This window comes from Clinocottus analis, unplaced genomic scaffold (assembly GCF_023055335.1).
Source record: "Clinocottus analis isolate CAN_PGR_092001 unplaced genomic scaffold, fCliAna1.0.p SCAF_3, whole genome shotgun sequence".
Taxonomy (NCBI): Eukaryota; Metazoa; Chordata; class Actinopteri; order Perciformes; family Cottidae; genus Clinocottus; species Clinocottus analis.
Window position 1 is genome coordinate 20,720,687 of NW_027176042.1, and position 18,326 is coordinate 20,739,012.

The following is an 18,326-nucleotide window of genomic DNA, read 5'->3' on the forward strand; positions in this document are numbered from 1 at the left end:
CTGTTCCACAGCTTTAGTCTGACGCAGAATAGAAATGGTAACTGGCGACAGACTCTAAGTCTTTAACAGCGCCTGACAATAAAAACCCAGCCAGCAACACACACAATTCAAGCCCAGTAAAAAAAAAAAAGAAGTTATTACGAGAGTTGGGGTAGAGAATCCCGCAAATTGTGTTGTAAAGAAGAAGAAACACAGACATTTAGTGCAGCCCATTAATGCACGCCTGCAACTGTTATTGGCTCTGTGGGGACAGGTATTTGGATAAGAGGATGGTTTTGCGTGATTAGGGGATTAACAACTGTTTGCGAAAGACCTCTGTGCTGTGCGATAAGAGCAGTTTCACAGGTTACTCGCACGTCAAACTGTTCAAGATGTGTCGAACAACAAATTGCCAGCGGTTTGTGTGAGACTGAGCGAAATGTACTTTCAGTCTTGCGCAAGGAAAGCTTGGGGGGGGGATTCTAACAAATAAGAAAAGTGCATTTACAAATAGATGAATACGCGTCGACGCGGCGAACATGCATGTGTCGTTGGCAGTGTCGTATTGTCATTACTGCCACTACATGCATCATACGCCATTGATTGCTTTGTAGATGGTCGAAGCGGCAGTCATGTCGTGACACTTTGATCCATACGGGCTCCAAATGAGCCAATAACACGTGTCTCACACTGGGATCTAGGACAACTCTTTGGATTAACAACCTGACATACCACAGCATTTCTCTCAGGACACACACACACACACACACACACGCACAATGCATAGAAGCCTTACAATAGACTGTTATCTAAATGTAAGTTGTTAGAACTCAACCCTGAGAAAGTACATGAAGTATGGAGATGCAGTTCAAGGCATGCTGGTGTGACTAAACAACCGCATTTGGTTCTTTAAGACCCTTGAAGGGCATAGAAAAATCAATAATCAGAAATTCCCTTCATATCAGCCCCGCGAGTGAGAATAACGCACACTTGTCAGAACCATCGCGGGTCTTTTCAGGAATGTAATTGCGATGTGACACTTCGGGAGACAGCGCGACAACGCAATCTCAAATGAGATTATCTGAATGACAAAAGGGAAAGGGACATTGTTCAAGGAGAAATATGTCTCTTCCAGAAAATAATACTGCCTCTCTGTCTGCATTCGTGTCACAATTCAAACATCGGCGTACACTGCCGTGCCGTCACAAGTTGCCCCTGAACACTGTAACAAGTCTTCAGGGGCAGGAAAGAAAGGATGTCACTGACAATTTTATAGAGTGCAAAGCTTGACTGCTGATGAGATTTTGTTGTTTTTTTTTTTTTCTTCTTTTCTTCCAGCCACCAGAGGCAAGTCACTTCCTGCACACAACAAAAATCCTGAAAAATAAAAACCGCAACAACATTGGCAGTGATGACTTCGTGGTCTCGCCGCGCGTGTCTAAATGTGCCGACACTACTGTCCCATTTCGTGACGTTTCATGTGAGAATTGTGAGGCGCTGTTTTGTTTTTGCGCGGTGCGGAGAGGGCGAGTGACCCTCTGAAACGTTTCTTGTAGTTAATGGACGCTCTTTTGATTGCGCTCGCAGCCTCCTCCTCTCGCAGCGGCGTGCGGCCATCTCCACTGACCGCTTAATCAGGTGTTAATTAACTGACACAACCCTAAAACCAAATTCTGATTACTTTTTTTCGCCCACACACACACACACACACACACAGCCCATTATGTCTAACAAGGATTTACTCGGGAATCCATTTGTAAGATGGCACTATGTCTCCTACGTATATTGTCGGTATCTAAAGTAATAACTAAACAAGGAAACCGCTGTCGGGGAAATCAATTCGGTTTTTGAAAAAAAAAAAAGTTAGCGCCACTTATTAAACCGCCGTCCAATTTGCCGTGATGAGGGGAAGCGTTTAACTCGACAAGCGCGTCAACTCGAGCCGCGGCGTCCGCATGCAAAACAGGACCGCTTGTGGGAATGAATATCGATGGCGGTGTCACATTTTTCCGGTTAAGATGGCGCCCATATTACGGCCAGAGAATTGTTTTGTTGTCGCTGTTTGCGTGCCTCCCTAACGCAGATCTTTTTTTGGTTTTAAAGCACTCGAGGAATCCACTACACTGTTGATGTTTTCTCATGTTTTTTTCATGGGCTGCAACCGCATTTAAAAAAGGTGCAAACCTATGTTGCATAATCACAGTAAATTATCCTCGCGGCGGATGAGACATATGCATGAATTCATGAACAGGTGTAATGTGCTCTGAAAAAAAAACCTCAAAATGGTCTTTGGGATTGCATATTATTCATGTACATGTTTCACACTTGGGGAGCTCGTAGCCGTGTGTCCAGAATATAACTCCTGTTATGACGGATATCTGAAACCAATGGGCGTTTTTTTTTGTTGCAGTTTTGAATTTGAATGACTCGCCCCCGAATTCATTAAACCAGATATAAGTTTGACTTCTACTGGAAGGGAAACTCGTTATAGAGGAACTTTGACCCACCTCTTAACACTTAATGTCCCGCGGTTCTCACTGTCCCCTTCCTCATAGAAGATTCTGCTTCACTACGGCTACAGCTCACCAAAAAGATATGTGGCAGGACTGTGTAGCCTGCATCGGGATGATAAATAAATTATTTTATGTATAAAACAAGACTGAGGGTGAGCAGCATGCGAGCAGCTCTGTGAGGCGGTTAGCCGGGCAGCCGTGACAATGTTAACGGCAGGTATCATGTTCACCGTGGTCGTCATCTTAGTTTAGCGCGTTAGCACGCTGTTGAGCGTGTTAGCACGCTGATAATTAGCACTAGAGGCAAAACACAGCTGAAGCTGAAGCGTTGCAGGTATATAATTAGTCATAAAAACCAAAAGCTTGGACAAAATAAATCCTGATTCTTCTGGGTGGGAACATGGTTGTCAAAATGCCAACTCGGCAATGGCAAGGCGTGCAAGATTTATGAATAATATGCTAATATTTCACGCAACATCAAGTACATGTTGAAATATTCCACTAGATGAATGAAAAATACGACGAGTTTTTAAAAATCAGCCGATCACCAAAGTCGAATTAATCTGCTGGGCACCATTAATATCTGTATGGTATTGCAATGCATCCATAGTCAGGATTAATTCAGATATTTAGCTAATCGATTTAAGAAACATATGAAATGTATATACATTGGTACTAAAATAAATCGTAATAATAGTCCAAGTGCAATTAAGCTGCTCATATAATTCCTCATACTGTACAACATTATTTCTGTTTACGTGACATAAGAGAACAGTACTCTGACCCAAAGTGATCCCATTAAGACGATAACATGTCTTTAATGGATGCACGCCAGTAAAAGCCGAACTCTCCACACATGTGACTGCAGCTGTACGCGTTCTCTTGCTAAGAGCATCATCATGCAAACGGCCACCTCGCTCACACTAATGCCGTAATCACATTACAATTGCCTTTTTTTCCTTCTCCATATGCATGTAAACATGATACGAGGCTCGGAAACTGCTGGAACATCACAACAAGCAAATGGAACAACTGCAGCGAGAGATAAATGTTGTCGGAGAGGCGTGAAAACAGAGCCACGCATTCGATGGAGTGTCTCCTTTTGGGTTGTTTTTCCGTCCGCGCAATCGCCGTCTTAGTGCAGAATGTTACAATTAACACAATAAAGGAACATGGTCATTTAGAGCACATACAGACAATCTTGATCACAGAAAGGGAAAGCTTGTTTTTGCACTCAGAGAGTCATATCTCCACCAGGACATATGAAGAGGGGAACATAGATGTATTGTTTATTTGCATCGACAAACCATGTGTTTTTTAAATTCATTTGGAAAGGGTGGAATTTTCTAAAACAACAGCAACAAAACAAACTTGTCCTTCCACTCGGGGTAAAACATTAACATTTGGGATTTTCACTGCAGATCAGTGTAAATGTAGACATCAAAAATTCTTTTCATCCTCTTTTTTTTTTTGCATGTTTTTTAAATGAACTGAAAAACAAATTATACCAGGTAACCCAGTTATTTTCTCTCACACGGTGCACCTCTCCGAGCTCACGAAATACTCAGCGGGATAACAAAGAAAGGGGCGAGGATGAGGAAGGAGGTGGGGGGGAAAGGGAGGGGAAACAAAAATCAATGTAATTGAACACTGTGTGGTCACCGCGCGCGGGAGCGTCGTCCTGCACTCACACGAGTCGGCGACGTCGTCAGTGGCGAAAAAGCGCGCGAAGGGAGAGGAAGAAGTTCGCCGGGGACAGATCCCTCTTTTTTTATCCGATTCCAGTTGTCATGGAGATGCTAGTATATTTGTCATGATGTCGGGGGTTTGATGTCGCTCATTAGGCCGGTAATGATTTGTGGATAGATTGTAGGTGTGCGAGCCGTGTCTCGTTTGAAGCCGTGCGCTGGCAGCCGGGGTACTTCAGACGCTAGTGTTTACAGAGAGATCCCATCTTCTTCTTTTTTTTTTTTTATTATCGCCGCTAATATCATAATTTACATTCTGCCGGTGGGCGCCTAATGGATCCACCGCTACACATATTCTCCTTTTGTTTAACTGAATAATCAATGAAAATGTAGGTTTCCGTCTTTTTGATCACGGAGGGAGCGCGCAGTAATCGTGGCATTGCTTTTAGCAAAAGTACCGGGGCTACTAGCATTATTATCCCAAATGTCATTGTTAGTGTGTGTTTTGGAAAGCAGGTGGTTCATCATCTTTTTTTTTTTTTTTCCCGCCTGTGATGAGCCGTTGAGGGGATTTGCTGTAATGCCACACAGTTTGACTCTTAAACCTTCTTCCCAATACCGAACATCTGTCAACAGTTCTCAGCAGCGTGACAGTGTGATGCCAGAAAACAGTCAATATTTCAGCCACGGGATGCGGCGCTTATTCAAAATCTCGCAGGAGCTCCGCAGTTTATTGCATTTTTTGAAGCTACAGCAGGCAAGATATTCATTTCAAAATACATTTGTTGTTATCCGTTCAAAAATCGGGCTGGAGGCCCGACGCGCCATCCAATTTAACTGAGACCACATTGATTAACCCTGCTTACCCAAATTACATTCTGCTGTTGGAGGCCCACGGAAGTGATGAATCACAATTTGAGTCAAAAGGTGCTTCGTGATCGGTGTGGTCCGACCGGAGAAAAAAACAACAAAAAACCCCGGCCTCAGCAATGTTTACGAGCTCTCCTGTCCCTTTAAAGCAACCGCAAGCTAGCCGGCGATGCTGTGTGCAGTGTAATGACTTCCCGAGCCCAGATTTCTAGGGTAGAGAACTTTCAAATTGTCAGAGTAGTTATCTGTCGCCGCCATTTGGCGCCCTCCATCGCTCTGGAGTGGCTGCGAGCGCTGTGAAGCCTATCATATGTTTACCGCAGCATCCGCAAAGTCGACGGCTTGTGGCCCGACTTAAACATTCTCCGATGGTGAGAGAGTCTCCAAACCCAAACCGGGAATGCACCTTTCCCCGTGGCTCCGATTGGAGTTCCTATGAATTTTTGAGTGTGCACATCGAGGTGACATACTGGAGGTCTTCGCATATAAAATCCTATTGAACTTAACTTCCCTACCCCCCCCACCCCCACCCCCCAAGGCTTTTTCTGGTCCGGCCCTCGGTCCGCTTCCTTTGACATTAAGACCAGAACATGCTCTCTCAGAGGGAAAAGCCCAACTTCTGCCCGTTAATGAAAGGTGTTCATCATCACCTTGTCAGCAACAGTGTGTGACTACGACAGGTTGACGCCACTTAGTCTCCCTGAGGGGAGCTTCGGCTGTCAGGCAGAATTTGCAATCCTGCCACTTTACCTTGACAGACGAACCAACCTGGACAGCGCAGGAGAGCCGGGGCCACATAATGGGCCCTCCAGTTGTCTAACCCTTAAAAAAAAAAAAAAGAAGCAAAATTGGATGACATTTGTGTCTTATTCGAGTCTTCAGCTGCCGTGCTATAGTTGCTCCGTGTTTACACCAACAAAATGAATCAGAGCACTGCTCGCGCCGTCATTCATCGCCCACGCCGTCGCATCACAATCCTTCGAAAAGGCCCTCCGAGGTCAGTGTGGCGGAGATGACCGGTCTTTTTTTTTCTTCTCTCTCTCCCTCGGCTGCCACGAGCGAGTGCCTCCGCTTTGCCCCAGTTCCACCGGCATGGCTGAGCGCTGATCGCAGGCGTAAGGGAGAGGGGTTACAGTAATGCTAGCTGACATCCCGAGAAGCTGTGATTGCTGAGAGGGCTTTGTGGGCGGGCTCGGCGGGCGGCGTGTGTGGGTGGCGGCGGCGGCGGCCGAGGAATAGGGAGAGGGCGGGGGGGGGGGAGCCGTGTCTCACATGGACCGTTAACAGCCTTTTAAAAGCTCCGAGAGGGCCGGCCTGACGCCGGCTACTCACGGGAGAGAAATTGCTGAGAGAGCTAAAGGGAAAGAAAGGAGGGCGGGCGGCGGGGGAGGGGGAGGAGCGTCCAGCAGTTCCTGGAATGCCTTTTGAGTTTCATCACCCTGTGACTCCCCTCGCGATGATCTCGAAGACACTCCACAACCTGAATGTCCTCACTGTAGTCGCCGCGTAATTACAAGCATTTGCGCTAAATAATTCAACACAAGCGGCCGCTGAAATAACATCTACTCGTGGAATGCACTTCTGCGAGGTTTTCCACTGCAGCCTATCACACCACTTTAGTCTTTGTCGGGTTCGGCCGGCCGCTGAGATAGAGACATCCTGCATTACAATGCTGCGACCTGGCACCACTTAGCCCGAGCTCACAGAGTGCTGCGTTTGACCTGTGAAGGTTTGATCAAATTGGCTAATACGGCGCGCTCGGTGCCATCGAATCCTCTGTTTCTGTGGACGATCATCCATCGCCAGATGGGAGGGGGAAGAAAAGACATTAACGCAGTTGGTTCTTAAACTTTTTCTGTCACGCTCCACTTTGGAGGAAGCAAAATGTTCGGGCCCCAACAACATGGGAACAAAGTGGTCCAACTTTTTGGGACTCCTCCATCCGTGCTTTTTAAATCAATACATTCAAGAACATTGAAATCCCTTTCAAGTAAATCAGATTGCTCCATCTGACAAAAACTACTAACATGTGCAATCACTTTGTTAAAACAATGCAAATAAAGTTATATATGTGCAAAAAAATAACTCATATTTGGCTAAAAAGATTCCTTCATTACTAAGGATGGTAACATGCAGAGAATAATTCCTCCACTGTAGGATTAATAAAGGTTTCTTTAAAAAAAAAAGAAAAAAAAGATTCTCCCCCTCGCGCCCCACCTGTAATACCGCCGCGCCCCACTAGAGGGTCGCGCCCCACAGTTTGAGAACCACTGCATTAACCCAAACAGGCAAGTCCTGGGGAGCTTTATTACTCTCCTTTCGTCAATAACTCCCTCAGACTTCCAGTTGCGTGCCATATTTCATCTCGCGCTGAAGAATGAGTTTCCTGACAGTGAACATGAGAAATGCGAGCGGCTCAATGGGCACGGCCGGAGGGGGGGCGGCCTACCCACAGAAAGATCACAGCAGTGGCAACGACTGCATCCGAAAACACCGCTGTAGGCGAGCATAAGTCAACAGAGCCTAATGTGAGCCTTTGGTATGCATGATGTTAAATAGATTGTGAAAATGCTCTTTTCGTGACTAAGATGGAGCTTTTCATTAATCCTACAGCTGAACCTGCCTCCGCAAAACATCGAGCGTCCCTCGCGGGGAAGACAAAACACCCACGGTGGGCTGAAGGGATCTCAGAAGAGCTCTCATGGACTCGCTCCCCCTTCGCATACGCCCCCTGAGCTGTGTGTGTGTGTGCATTTGCATGTTTCCAAATATGTGCAATGCATCATATGTGCAGCACGCCGTAATAAGTGCCAATATTGCTGAGCGTGAATCATTTCCTCTGTGTGTGTGTGTGTGTGTGTGTGTGTGTGCGCGCGAGCGGCTTTCAACACCACGTACGTATACGTATAGGCTTTAGAGCTCTGTGTGCAAAGTGTAGGTGGATGTGGTTGAGACAGATATTTCTGCAGAACTTAAATCATGTTCAGCCTTTCATGTGCGCACGCACAGCAGTTGGTCAGGGGAGATATAGGTGTTTTTTTATTTATTTAAATTTAAGGCGGGCCTTAATTTGGAGGATTAAATAAATAGCACAGAGTTTCAGTGTATAGGCACATGTGTGAATGCTGATAGGTCTGCTCGAGCTACTTTTATTTTCTCATGAGATATACGAAAAATACCACAGGGAGAAATCGCACATCTCAATTTAGCACAACTCTCTCTGCTTGTTTCCTCGCATTCTCTCCACCTTCCTTACTTCCCTAGTCTGCGCTATCTCCTAAACACATTTGCACACTTACGCTGTCACTCGCGACCCCAATTTGCAACCTAAATTACAGCTGTTGTTGTTGTTGATGTGCACATGAATTGAGTTATGCCCGTTTGCCTTTGTGTGGCAGCGTATATGCACATCTGCACCGGTGAGTGCGAGTTTCACTTGAATAGGCCAACGCCACCGGTGGCTGCATGCGGTGCACCGCAAATTCAAAAATAAAAACAGGTTTCCCCGTCAAACTGTCAGCCTGTCATGCTTCGTTAAAAAGAAAGCAGAGACAGTTTAATCAGCCGTTGCAAAGTTAAATGAATCACCACAGGACACCAGGAGGATCCAGACTGCTAATTCTAGGGCACATCAGCCATATAGCAGCTATAAAGCTTTTCTTCATGTCCTGTCGATTCTCCAGAATCCTGCGCCCCACTAATCTCATCACAGCCAGCCAGTCATTTTTTTGAATCAAACACCTTCCTCCTCCCCAAGCCGGCGGAGTGCGAGTGTGAGAACCGGAGCTGTCCGCGGGCCCGGGCATCCATTTGTAATGGTGATGTCTCAGCCCATAATTATAGCCCCTTTATCAACACCTGCGCTGAAAAGTGGTGGCTGGGTAGGAATGTTCTCCGCGAAAGAGGGAGTTTTAGTGGAAAACCAACGTATAAACCAGCATTGGGCGACATTAAAACAGCTGTTTTTTCCCCCCCGCCCCGCCCATGTTGTCCCAATCGAGAGTGAAGCAACAGAGTGGGTAAAAGTGGTGCATCGGCAAGAATTCATTATAATTTGCTGGAGCTACATGACATGAAATCCACTCGACTGGCGTGCCACCTTAAGTGGGTTGAGTAGTTTCGAGTGGAGCTTTAAAAAAAATAAATAGAACGTGTGTGATTCAGGATTGTGTCAGATTTTATATAAGATTTTTTATTGTACGATAAAGGCATCGTGACACCAACTCAGTAAGCTAGGTACGGAGAATAGAGGAAGAGGAGTAGAGGCTAAATTCATGTTACATGCTTCAAACTTCCATTGGTATATTTTGTTATGAATAGCTGTTTTTAATGGTACACTGTGTTTCAGTGGATGGTGCTATTACATTTTGTTTTAATAAGATTCAGTGAGAGTTGTATTGAAATATGCAGTTTGCATTATTTTAATAAAAACATATACTAATAATGGCTAGTTGTATTTAATTTAATACAAACTTAATTTGAGTATGTAAAATGTAAACATGAAATTGATTTGCATTTAAACAAAACAAATTGTTAAAGTTAATTAATCCATTTTAGTAAATTGAACATGGGTTTAGTTGGAATTTCTTAATAAATTTGAGTTAACTCTAATCAAAATTTTTAAGCAGAAAATATAAATACAATTAGTTGAAAAAAATTCGTACAATCAACTTAAAAAATATGTCTGGATTTAGATGAATTTATTTTGTGCAATCACTTATCCAAAAAAAAATTAAGTAAATTCAACATAACATTTTTTTCAGTGCAGCGGGCCCCTTCGACACCTTCTTTGGGGGCGTTCTTCTCACATCAATGGATCCCATTGCTCCCGTGATTGCAATAAGTAGAACAAAGACGGCGTTTTAGAGCATGAGAAAAACATTCAGCGTACGGATTTGAAACAAAATGCTCGTCTGATGATATGTTTGAAAAACATTTGTGTGACAATTAAAAGGAAAAAGAACATGAAGGTGTTGGTTCATCATAGACTTCAAAATGTGTCTGTGGGGACGTGTTGTGTTACGTTAGATCACCAAAGTACACAAAGAGTACACAAAGAACGTAAACCTCACATTAACCTGTTCAACACTGCCTCGTTTCGCCTCGTTTTCCACGAAAAAAAGAGTGTGTTTTTAAAAATGACTCCTTTGATCATTCTGGTTGTTTAGAGTTATGATCAAAATATCTTTTTAAAAGTATTTTCTTACAGATATACATTTTTTTCCACACAACTTTGGTGAACAAATACATGCAACACACTAGTATTGGAATTAATTTGGGGTTCGTACGACAACTCAAAAGATTCAATAAATTAAATTTTTAAAAAAAGGATAAGTTAACATTTGACATGTCAAGCACCAAAATGTCAGAGTTTGACTGAGTTTCATTGTGTTATTAACTAATTGAACAGCAGCATTTGATAATGTGACGGGTGTGTCTGTGATTGGCTCTTTCCTGATATTACTCGACTACATAAAGGGCGATATACACTCTTGCAACTGCATCTGCGGCTGGCCATGCAGTTGCATCGACGGACTCGTTTTGGTTTATGGTTCCCGCCTTTTCCGTACGCCAGAACAGTAGGTAGCGCAACGAGCGTTTAGAGGCGACCTGCACCGATATCTCCCTCCAGGAATTCACCATCTGCGTGTCCTTATACTCCGTCAGACGGGTTTTATGAATGCTCATATTTGTGGACCTCTTCAGCCGAACGTTCTTCAGCGGGATCCATTGTTCGTGTTTCTGCTGCGGCTTTTAAAAACGGCGGTATTATGCTATGACACCGTGAAATGCGAGACTCAGAAAGGACGTGGTTAGCAGACCAATCACAGTCTTGCGGGCGGCGAACGGCTCGCGTAGCTTTGTCGGATAGTCCGAAATTTTGGTCAACGCGCGCAAGATGGCTGACGGTACGACGCAACGGGCTCTTGTGGGTCTTGCACGCTTGCGTCTTTGCGTAAAACCAGAGTATAAAGCAGCCTTAAGAAGCGCGGGGCGCTCTACCAACAAGCTGCACTTTGCCACTGTGTGTTTCTAGAGTTTGAAGAGAGGAAGGAAAGTCACTGTACTTTGGTTTCTTTTATATCATGAGGTTGTACTGTAGTTTGTTTCGAAGCCAAGTCCATCAGCGCTAACTTTGAAACGAATTGAAAATGAACACTGTTGATCAAACTGAGTAATATGTTTCCATGGCTGCTCGGATCTTTGGGAAGATGGTCTTTTTCAGAGTAGTGTCTCGTCCACAGCCTGTGAACGCAGAACTGAGAAAATATTTATACTCACTCCTACTACTAAACTACCTCCAAAGATGCTAATCTGAGAAGAGGTTTCAAGGGAAAGTGAGGCACAAATGGGTTAAACAGAGTGCAGTGCAACGTGATCTCAGCGGACTGTTGCCTCTGTCCGGTTACACCCACATTCAGAGGTGGAAAGAAAATCCATAGCGTTGCTATGTTGTTCAATTTTACTCACGCCACGCTTCAGATCGACTAAAAAGAGCAGCTCGAAAAGTATCTTTCGATCTATCTGAAGTGTTTTGTCACTGAAAGCATTTTAGTTGTGCAGGGTTGTGAGAGAGGAGAGATACAATATGTCTAATATAGGGTTTTCTGAAAAGCCCGAACGGAAGAGTTTCTATTATTATTTCATTATGCAGGTGCAATACAGGAGAAGCAGTGAAATCAGCAAACATTACACAACCGTACATGAATCGCAGGAGCTGAAATCACAGGTGTTCGTTGGGGAAAATAGGAGGCAACAGTAACATCGAGGCTGTCACAGCATTCGTCTCCGATCGTCATTCTTTTGGTCGGAAAAAGCAGAAAACACTCAATTATGGCCGCCGTCATTTAATGCGTTGAGGGGCTGCCCATTAATATATATTGTTTTATAACTGCCCATTACTACATATGCTAATGCGGTTTACTAATGCAAAAGGAGGGAATAGCGGGAGGTACGGAAGGAGGGGAGGTGATTTGGGAGGAAAGTGGCATGGAGGGAGCTGGAGGGGAGATGAGAGCTGTGGGAGGAAGGGAGGGAATCATATGTGGATTTTGTGGATTTTACTTATTGAAGGGTTCATTTGTTTCCTCCCTCGTTGGTTTAATGAAACCGTTACTCCATTTCCGCTGTCTGACTTATGAAGAAAAAGAAAAAAAAAGGGGGAAATCTCTTGGCGGCACGTATTCCAAATCATAATTAGCCGTATTATCAATATGTGTCATTATCTATTCTCTGTTTAAGTGATGATGGTATATTTAAATCAGCTCTACTAAATATGTGTATTATAACAATTAATCTAACCTTTCAGGTCACTGCTTTTGTTTCACAGCCATCAGTTCACATTTTCGGCTCACCTTCACCGCTCTCATAGCTTTGTTTAACGGTCACAGCGGGCAGCTGCTTACACGGAAATAGCCCGAGAAATTCCCTCCATGCAACTTTCCCAGCGTCAAGCGGCCGACGTACACGGTTAGTGACGAGCTGATGATCATCGTGGAACAGTTAGCTGCCAAAAGAGCCGCCTGGGGGAGTTGGTGGAGACCAAGAACAGAGTTGAAAGGCTTACGTAAAAGGTGATATGTCAAATGTGTTTTACAGCTTGATTATACTGCCCCCAAGTGGCCAAAGAAGCTGTTGCATGTGTCTCTGTTAGGGGATGGAGGAAGTCGGACACAAACGCCGTCAAACAGTTCAAATAATATTTAATTCTAACAAAAAGGGTTCTCAAAAACAGACCAGGGAAGAAAAAAAACCAGGAACAGAGACAGGACCACACAGTACAAGCCGACAAGGAGACAAACAAGGTTTAAATACCAGAGGGAGTTAACGAGCAACAGGTGGACACAACGAGGGCAGCACAGGTGCAGGGAATACACAATCAGCAACCAGGGAGACGAGACATCAGACAATCACCAGGGCAGGAAGTGCAGAGACACAGAGGACAAAAGACTACAAAATAAAACAGGAAACAGAAAACTACAAATCACGACAGTCTCTTGTGAGAGATCGTCAGTGGGACGTTAAATTCATCCAAGGTTCAACTGCACGATGAGATCTTTCTGTGTGCCCATTTTCAATCCACCTGTCTCGTTTCTCCTCCTGCAGTTTGTGGTTTCCCAGAATGCCTCTTGACAACCCAGGAGAGGGACTATGTCAAAATTATTTGCAGAACATTTGGACCTGTGCACACATGAGTAAACCTAAATATCTGTCTTCTGTGCACATGTGGCTGTATCTGTGATCTTGGCAGTTCCTTTCACTCTTGCAGTATTTTTCCCTATTGTATTTTAGTCTTTTTAGTCCACTTATGGCAGAGAGAGAGAAAATTGATGCCTCTATCCGGTCTGTGATGTAGGCCCACCGCTCCCTGTGCACACGTTTTCAACAATGGTGCACTATAAGTGTTGCTCTTCATGTATTTTGTATCTTCCTACTATTTCAGTTTCTTCCTTAATTTATTCCCATTGGTCCTTTTCTTGCTCTAATACATTATGTATTTATCGTTGAAAACAAAAATAGTCATCGTCAAGTATGATGGCATTGTTGTTCACTGTGCTGCTTTATTTCCACACCAAAAATGTGGAAATTGACATTGTTTTTTAAAAGGCAAAAATGTCCAGAGTTTCTCCAACGTAGCTCCATTCTTCCATCCGTTGCATGTAACCGCTTATCCTTCACGGGGTCGTCCATCGAGAGGCGAGAGGTGCGATACACTTTGCTCTGGTTGCCAGGCAATCACAGGCAATATGTTCAGACTGCAGGCAACAATTGGCCCAAATCAGATTTTTTTTTTTTTTTGCTCCTGTATGAACATCGCAAATCACATGGAATCTGATATTTTGAATCATGATTCGGGTCACTTTCATATGTCATCCAATATCAGATACAGGTCGGATTCTTTGCAAAACTGAACAGTCACATCGGAACGAATGCAACTTTTTTTCATCCAATCCCAATCCATCCCATCACTCCTGGCTCTCTCACACACACACACACACACACACACACACACACACACACACACACACACCTCCGTTCAGACGTAGCGGCCATTGCTCCCCGGCTAAAAGACTGCTTCTCTCTTTCTCTCCTCAACCTCGTTACCACCTGCTCCCAATATTTCTGGCTTCCCCTGCACATCAACTCATAAATGCAACCTTAAACGCTGAGTTGAAGGTCTCCATGTGTACTTCTGCGCGACAGTTTGCTGTTTTTGTTGAAGTCTTTTTCCACATCCGTTCAGCATTGCGATCAGTTTATACCTGAATCGATACGGAGCCAAATAAGATCCGAGCAAAATACATCCATATTGAGCACATAGTAGCCACAGAGACACATTCACGCTCATATTCACACCTCAAATCAACAATTAACCTCACCTGCATGTCTCTGGACTGTGAGTGGAAACCAGAGCTCCTGGTGAAAACTCCCAAAGAGCATGCAAACTTCACACAGGGGGGCTAAATATAACCTGCCTCATTACTGTTCCACCATGTCTTCTATGTGTGGCCAGTTATCCAAATGAAGAAGAGAGAGATATATTAGAAAGTAAATGGCCACGAATTCACAGCACATTTTTTTAATAAACACTTGTATAGGTGTCAACGTATCTCGAGCTGAATTCCAACATCAATAGAGGTGTTTATTCGTGATGTAGATAAGAGCACAGTAGAGCACACGTCCCTGCTATCAATATGACAGGCTCACACAATCTCTAAATATATATCGCTCGTAATGAAGGCTCATAATGAAGGGGGAAAATAAGCAGCAGAAGACAGTTTAGACATGAAATCCGCTTGTGTACTTTTTGGAGATTGACAATTAACTAGACACTAATGAAAGAAACCCTGCGTGGTGCTCATAGCGAGTTAAAGCAAACTCTCGTCTCATGTCTGGAGCTCCAGGCACGCACTGATTGATCAAATCGACTGGGGCATGCGGGGAACATGAAATGGATTTGAAGAAAGGTGCATTTAACTTGATGACAGATTCGCGGGCGAGAGGCAAGATGCTCTCGAACCCCGGCGTAAGATAATGTGTCTAATCCACTGCAGGGATGTTAAGTGCACTCATTTCACACTCCATTTCACACAACGCTGCCCTAGGAAGAATCTGTGTATGATGACTCAGGAAGTGCAAAGCATCGCTCTTCTGGAGCTTTCTGTTGTTTCCTCTCCATTGTTAATAGTTCGACATCCAAACCCGTTTTTTTTTTGTTTTTTTTCCTCACACTGTTTCCGAATTAATGATACGTCAGGAATATAATAAGCCAGGAATCCGGGTTATGTGCGGAATTTATACTAGTCAAGGGGAGTCAGTATTCGGTAGCGAATTTCTTTACAAGATATATATCACTGACGTTAAAATGCTATTCGGTGGTCTAATTTCGAGCTGTTGCTTTGCTCAAAATGTACAACCTAATGCACAAAATGTAACAACCTCACGAGGTAATGGCTCCTGTATGAATGTGAATACCTGCGAGGGTAAAGACTTAATGGCCATCCATCAGTTAAAGACACTCTCCGAGTGTCAATAGCCATTTATATTTCAGAATGAATGGTCTCTATGAACTCCTATACTTATATTATTCATGCAAATCATGTATCCATTAGCTGAAAATCAAGCAATTGTATGCACTATTAACGTATACAATATGTAGAAACTGTCCTCAGAGGGATCAAATTGAATCTAATTGATATTTACCTCAACACCTGAAAAAATGACTAAATGAGGAAATTCACACGTGCGTCTAGAAACACATCTGTGCGCTCGTGTGCACACACGCTAATGCAGCGTGAGGGCAATTTTCATTCTGTCATATTTTGGGGCAGTCACCATGTCACTCTTTTCTTTCCAGATCTAGTGAACTGTTTTTTCTTCTTCTTCATTTTAAATAAAAACAACGGAGCCTGCTGTGTTTGTAGTGTGGCCATGTTTCTCATTTCCCCTGTCTTTACTATGGAAGTGTTTGGAAAACCTCCCCAGTGAGCAGATGGCGTCTGCCGGGAGGAGAATGAAGCTAGAACCTGGGCTCTATATACACTGCACACACACACACACACACACACACACATTTTCCCATTTCCAGCACAAGCCTTTGTAAAAAAAAACAAAAAAAAAGGGAACAACGGAGGTCTAGCGGGAATTTAACCATGGGTCTGTTGTGGGAAACAGTGCACACGTTTGTTTATCGCAGTCCTGCTCTTGGATCCATGCACCATGTACAGTTAACTGTGTGGATACTGGAGAGTCTCTCTGCTGGCTGGAGAACAAACTGCCCCCCTCCGCACCCACTTGGAATGATTTCAATCACTTTGATCATGGCGGTCTCCATCAATCAAACGTGTTCATTATTTGACCCCTCTGCCAACAGAATGAAATGTAAAGGCACATTGATATTCTCTGTGAAAGCTTATCTCCAGTATGCCGGTGTGTCCTCGTGTATTATTAAGCAGAGAATGAGGCAATGCTATCCCTTCATAGCTGCTTACACTCTGGCCCATGACACATTAAAGAGAACATAGCAGCAGGCAAAGCAGGGGTCTTACGCTGAGTCTGCACTTGCTGAACTAACTCAGAGGACAAGATAAGCCAGGCAAAAGCATGGAGAGAAGGAAATAAATCTAAGGCTGTTTGAATAAGCCCTGCACCTTCATGTTGGCCACAATCTACACACACAGTATTTTTCCCCAATCTCTCTCTGGGGGAGGTTTCTTAAACACGCTTTTGTAGCAACATCCAGGTAGGCTATCAGCCACTGCAGATGTGAAGAACATGCCAAGAAGAATAACCCAACGTAAGACATAAAATCTATCTCGTGGGGGCTTAGAGGCTGGATGAGATTGAATTAAAATCTCCTTTTTGCTGAGTCAGACTATTTAGATAATTACTTACTGATATGAGGAACATTTCCCTTCTTGGTTGTAAGTTCAGAGGGAGTGCAGACAATGGCATATTTGGACTGCAATCATAGCGGTCCCCCTCCCACCATGAATCCCACAATGAGGGTACGCTAGCACAAAGCTAATCTCTGGCCCCACAAAAAAAAAAAGGCCTGAGGGAGCAGCGAATGGAGGCAGCGGTAATACCATGGTTTCTTTGTGTGTCAGTGCTTGTCTTATGGTCACTGACCACTAGCTCTCCAGCCTTGATTTGTGGCAGCAGACACAACTCTGTGCACGCAAATGCAGCATCGTTTACATCCCTGTCATAAACTAACGGCCTCGAAGTAACAACCATGCATGCCTAAGTAACCTATTAAAGTTCGCTCTGGGGTCCACAGCAGCAGCCTCACGTCAGGAGCTCTGCAGCTGTCTCCAATCTTGCCTCCACTGCCGGGAAGCTGCACATCTGCACAGCAGTGAGTGACATCGATGCCCCCCCCCTCCCTCCTCCTCCTCGCCCCTCCTCACAAAGCACCACCCAGCCAGGGTGCTCCCCCTGCGCGACTCCACTTGTTTCAGGGCTGAGTGGGAGCCGCGAGGAGTGAGGTGGAGACGAAGATAAATATCCGGGGGGAGCTCGCATGGGGATGAAGGAGAAGTGGCAGCCAGAGTCAAACTGGATCGGCTTGCATTGAAGACGAGATTTGTCCGCGGTTTGGTCTAATCTGTGCTTTGAAAGCTCCAACTATGAATGGTGTTCAAACCCCCTCAGCAGTTTGGGTGTTGAGCCAGTCTTTTATCATATTTTGTGCGACTCCGGGCGCCTCTGCAGCGCAGCAGCTCCACACAGCGCGCTGCGCCTTAACGCGTAAAAACAATCAATGCACCTACAGTCCTGGGCGTTGCACTCCTGGTTATTAAAGGCAATCCACACATCTTACTTTTCAAAAACTGTGGGAACATGACGAACCACTGAATAATGCAAGTGCCAAACAGCGTTTAAACATGCAAGTTTAGCATTAAAACATGTTTCTGCGGGCATCCCCCCCAGATTTGTATAATGATCGTAATCAGAATCTTGTCAATGCTCCGCCTTTAGACTTCAGTCAATTTAAGTCACGACGGGTTTTTTTACACATTTGTTGGCCGTAGATGACCCATTTTTTCAGCTTGGGTGGCTGTACTTACCCCTCTCTCGTGCCCACGAAGACTCCTTTCATAAGAATTGACCCATATCCAAAGCAAAAACCAAACTGCTATCTTGTTGGGTCTATCAATGTGCGAAGCGACGGTTCCTCGAGCGATTCTGGCTTCCTTCTTCTTTCTTTCTTTCTTGTTTGTTAAATCAACATCTTAACATTGTTTCTGAATAGTATCCAAAAGGAATCCGC

The 18,326-nt window shown here is 44.4% G+C and overlaps 1 protein-coding gene across 1 annotated transcript in view; it reads right to left on the reverse strand.

Moving 5' to 3' along the window:
- LOC137795910 (metabotropic glutamate receptor 4-like) overlaps positions 1-18,326 on the reverse strand; it is a 152,272-nt gene that overhangs the window by 133,647 nt on the left and 299 nt on the right. The window contains exon 1 of the mRNA XM_068593475.1: positions 18,124-18,326. This exon is cut by the window's right edge and continues 299 nt beyond it. The gene's annotated coding sequence lies outside the window, so the exon portion shown is untranslated. The remainder of the gene's footprint in view (positions 1-18,123) is intronic.